The sequence below is a fragment of the Triticum urartu genome, chromosome 1A (genome assembly GCF_056163025.1).
Source record: "Triticum urartu cultivar PI428250 chromosome 1A, HENAU_Tu73, whole genome shotgun sequence".
Classification (NCBI taxonomy): Eukaryota; Viridiplantae; Streptophyta; class Magnoliopsida; order Poales; family Poaceae; genus Triticum; species Triticum urartu.
In genome coordinates, this window is record NC_141873.1 from 355,290,879 (window position 1) to 355,296,553 (window position 5,675).

The window sequence follows — 5,675 nt, forward strand, 5'->3', positions numbered from 1 at the left end:
CTTTTATAGACTAAACTAGTGATAAAACAAGAAACTAAAATATTCGATTGCAAGATCTAAATATATACCTTCAAGCTCTAACCTCCCCGGCAACGACGCCAGAAAAGAGCTTCATGTGTACCACACAACCTTCTTCTTATAGACGTTGTTGGGCCTCCAAGTGCAGAGGTTTGTAGGACAGTAGCAAATTTCCCTCAAGTGGATGACCTAAGGTTTATCAATCCGTGGGAGGCGTAGGATGAAGATGGTCTCTCTCAAGCAACCCTGCAACCAAATAACAAAGAGTCTCTCGTGTCCCCAACACACCCAATACAATGGTAAATTGTATAGGTGCACTAGTTCGGCGAAGAGATGGTGATACAAGTGCAATATGGGTGGTAGATAAAGGTTTTTGTAATCTGAAAATATAAAAACAACAAGGCAGAAAGCGATAAAAGTGAGCGTAAATGGTATTGCAATGCTAGGAAACAAGGCCTAGGGTTCATACTTTCACTAGTGCAAGTTCTCTCAACAATAATAACATAATTGGATCATACAACTATCCCTCAACATGCAACATAGAGTCACCCCAAAGTCACTAATAGCGGAGAACAAACGAAGAGATTATGGTAGGGTATGAAACCACCTCAAAGTTATCCTTTCTGAAAGATCTATTCAAGAGTCCGTAGTAAAATAACATGAAGCTATTCTTTCCGTTCGATCTATCATAGAGGTCATACTAGAATAACACCTTAAGATACAAATCAACCAAAACCCTAATGTCACCTAGATACTCCAATGTCACCTCAAGTATCCGTGGTTATGATTATACGATATGCATCACACAATCTCAGATTCATCTATTCAAGCAACACAAAGAACTTCAAAGAGTTCCCCAAAGTTTCTACCGGAGAGTCAAGATGAAAACGTGTGCCAACCCCTATGCATAAGTTCACGAGGTCACCGAACTCGCAAGTTCATTACCAAAACATACATCAAGTGGATCACGTGATATCCCATTGTCACCATAGATAAGCACATGCAAGACATACATCAAGTGTTCTCAAATCCTTAAAGACTCAATCCGATAAGATAACTACAAAGGGAAAACTCAATTCATCACAAGATAGTAGAGGGGGAGAAACATCATAAGATCCAACTATAATAGCAAAGCTCGCGATACATCAAGATCGTACCACCTCAAGAACACGAGAGAGAGAGAGATCCAACACATAGCTACTGGTACATACCCTCAGCCCCGAGGATGAACTACTCCCTTCTCGTCATGGAGAGTGCCGGGATGATGAAGATGGCCACCGGTGAGGAATTCCCCCCTCCGGTAGGGTGCCGGAACGGGTCTAGATTGGTTTTCGATGGCTATGGGGGCTTCTAGCGGCGGAACTCCCGATCTATTCTGCTCCCCGATGTTTTTAGGGTATATGGACATATATAGGCGAAAGAAGTCGGTCAGGCGAGCCACGAGGTGCCCACAAGGGTGGGGGCGCGCCCAGGGGGGTAGGGCGCGTGATACGTCTCTGTCGTATCTACTTTTCCAAACACTTTTTCCCTTGTTTTGGACTCTAACTTGCATGATTTGAATGGAACTAACCCGGACTGACGCTGTTTTCAGCAGAATTACCATGGTGTTATTTATGTGCAGAAACAAAAGTTCTCAGGATGACCTGAAACTTCACGTAGCAAATTTTTGGAAAATATAAAAAATACCTGCAAAAGATGAAGGCCAGGGGGCCCACCACCTATCCACGAGGGTGGGGGGCGCGCCTGCCCCCCTAGGGCGCGCCCCCTACCTTGTGGGCACCCTAGAGCTCCTCCGACTCCAATTCCAACTCTATATATCTTGTTTTGGGGAGAAAAAAATCAATGAGAAGGATTCATCGCGTTTTACGATACGGAGCCGCTGCCAAGCCCTAAAACCTCCCGGGAGGGCTGATCTGGAGTCCGTTCGGGGCTCCGGAGAGGGGAATCCGTCGCCATCATCATCATCAACCATCCTCCATCACCAATTTCATGATGCTCACCGCCGTGCGTGAGTAATTCCATCGTAGGCTTTCTGGACAGTGATGGGTTGGATGGGATGTATCATGTAATCGAGTTAGTTTTGTTAGGGTTTGATCCCTAGTATCCACTATGCTCTGAGATTGACGTTGCTATGACTTTGCTATGCTTAATGCTTGTCACTAGGGCCCGAGTGCCATGATTTCAGATCTGAACCTATTATGTTTTCATCAATATATGAGAGTTCTAGATCCTATCTTGCAAGTCTATAGTCACCTATTATGTGTTATGATCCGTTAACACCGAAGTGACAATAATCGGCATACTTACCGGCGATGACCGTAGTTTGAGGAGTTCATGTATTCACTATGTGTTAATGCTTTGTTCAAGTACTCTATTAAAAGGTGGCCTTAATATCCCTTAGTTTCCGTAAGGACCCCGCTGCCACGGGAGGGTAGGACAAAAGATGTCATGCAAGTTCTTTTCCATAAGCACGTATGACTATATTCGGAATACATGCCTACATTATATCAATGAACTGGAGCTAGTTCTTTGTCACCCTAGGTTATGACTGTTACATGATGAACCACATCCGGCATAATTCTCCATCACCGATTCATTGCTTACGAGCTTTCCATATATTGTTCTTCGCTTATTTACTTTTCCGTTGCTATTGCTATCATCACTACAAAATACCAAAAACATTACTTTTGCTATTGTTACCTTTTGCTACCGTTACCACTACTATCATATTACTTTGCTACTAAACACTTTGCTGCAGATATTAAGTTTCCAAGTGTGGTTGAATTGACAACTCAGCTGCTAATACTTGAGAATATTCTTTGGCTCCCCTTGTGTCGAATCAATAAATTTGGGTTGAATACTCCACCCTCGAAAACTGTTGCGATCCCCTATACTTGTGGGTTATCAAGACTATTTTCTGGCACCGTTGCCGGGGAGCATAGCTCTATTCTTTGAGTCACTTGGGATTTATATCTGTTTATCATTATGAAGAACTTGAGATATCCAAAAACCAAGATTTATCCCTCAACTATGAGGGGAGGTAAGGAACTGCCATCTAGCTCTGCACTTGATTCACCTTCTGTTATGAGTAAGCTTGTGACACCTAAACCTGCTTCTGCTATTCGTTCTGATATGTCGCATGTTATTGATGATGGCACTTCTACTATGCATGATACTTATGATGAAACTACTTCTATGCTTGATACTACTGTGCCCCTTGGTGAATTTCTGGATGAACAACTTGCTAGGGCTAGAGAGAATGAAAATATTGAATCTGATAATACTGATGAAATTGATGATGAAGACTTGCCTGTTATTCCCGAGGGTTATGTTTTTGATAAAGAAGCTTCTTTAGCTATTTTAGCTTGCAAAGATAGATACGAACTTAAGAGGTTATTAGCTAAATGGAATCAGCAATCTCTAAATGCTAGAATGAAACCTGACCCTGCTTTTGCTACTTCACCGATCTGTGTTACTGATAAGGATTATGAATTCTCTGTTGATCCTGATATAATTACTTTGGTTGAATCTGATCCTTTTCATGGCTATGAATCTGAAACTGTTGTGGCACATCTTACTAAATTAAATGATATAGCTACCCTGTTCACTAATGATGAGAGAACTCGCTACTTTTATATCCTTAAAATATTTCCGTTCTCATTAAAGGGTGATGCTAAGATATGGTTTAATTCTCTTGATCCTGGTAGTGTGCGTAGTCCCCAGGATATGATTTATTACTTCTCTGCTAAATATTTCCCTACTCATAAGAAACAAGCTGCTTTAAGGGACATATATAATTTTGCGCAAATTGAAGAAGAGAGTCTCCCACAAGCTTGGGGGAGGCTTCTCAAGTTACTTAATGCTTTGCCTGATCATCCTCTTAAGAAAAATGAAATACTTGATATCTTTTATAATGGACTAACCGATGCTTCCAGAGATTGTCTGGATAGTTGTGCTGGTTCTGTTTTCAGGGGAAAGAACACCGGATGAAGCTGAAATTCTATTGAATAATATGTTGACAAATGAAAATAATTGGACACCTCCTGAGCCAGTTCCTGAGCCTAATCCATTACCTATTGAAGAAATAAATGGTCTTGATAACCTGACACAGGTAGTAAAGGTAAATTATCTCTATATATATGATAAAGCTGAAATCCCATTTACTAAGTTTGCTAGCCCATGCTTAGATGAGTTTGATAAATTTATGGTTAAGCAAGAAGATTTTAATGCTTATTTTGGTAGACAATTGAAATACAATTCAAATATGCTTGAACACTTGGGTGATTATATGGCTAATGTTAAAAGTGAACTTAAACTTATTAGTAAACATGCTTCTATGGTTACCACTCAAGTAGAACAAGTACTTAAAGCTCAAAATGATTTGCTCAATGAATTGAATAGTAAGAATAATGATTATGCTGTTAGATTGGCTACTAGAATTGGTAGAATGACTCAGGAACCTTTGTATCCTGAAGGCCACCCTAAAAGAATTGAGCAAGATTCTCAGAGAAATAATATAGATGCACCTAGTCCTTCTAAAAGGAAGAAAAAGAAAAATTATAGGACTTTGCATGCTTCTAGTGAACCTATTACTGAAACACCTGAGAATCCAAATGATATTTCTATTTCTGATGCTAAAACACAATCTGGTAATGAACCTGAAACTAGTGATAATGATAATAAAAATGTTCATGATGATGTTGGGGAACGTTGCAGAAAACAAAATTTTCCTACTCGTTTCACCAAGATCCATCTAGGAGTTCATCTAGCAACGAGTCATCGGATGCATCTACATACCTTTGTAGATCGCGTGCGGAAGCGTTCAAAGAACGGTGATGATGTAGTCGTACACGACGTGATCCAAATCACCGATGACCAAGCGCCGAACGGACGGCACCTCCGCGTTCAACACACGTACGGGACGGGAGACATCTCCTCCTTCTTGATCCAGCAAGGGAGAAGGAGAGGTTGATGAAGATCCAGCAGCACGACGGCGTGGTGGTGGATGCAGGGCGTCACAGTAGCAGGGCTTCGCCTATACTACGCGAGAGAGACGTAACGGGGAGAGAGGGAGGCGCCAGGGGCTATTGTATGAAGTCCCTCCTCTCCCCCACTATATATAGGAGGGCCAAGGGGGGGTGGTGCGCAGCCTAGGAGATCTGATCTCCTAGGTGCGGCGGCCAGGGGAAGGATTCCCTCCCCCCCAAGGCACCCAGAGGTGCCTTCCACCACTTGGACTCCTCCCCCTTGGAAACCCTAGGCGCATGGGCCTAGTGGGGCTGGTGCCCTTGGCCCATGAAGGCCAAGGCGCACCCCCTACAGCCCATGTGGCCCCCCCGGACAGGTGGCCCCACCCGATGGGCCCCCGGGACCCCTCCGGTGGTCCCGGTACAATACCGATAACCCCGAAACTTGTCCCGATGGCCGAAACAGCATTTCCTATATATAATTCTTTACCTCCGGACCATTCTGGAACTCCTCATGACGTCCGGGATCTCATCCGGGACTCCGACAACATTCGGGTTTCTGCATATACATATCTTCACAACCCTAGCGTCATCGAACCTTAAGTGTGTAGACCCTACGGGTTCGGGAGACAAGCAGACATGACCGAGACGACTCTCCGGTCAATAACCAACAGCGGGATCTAGATACCC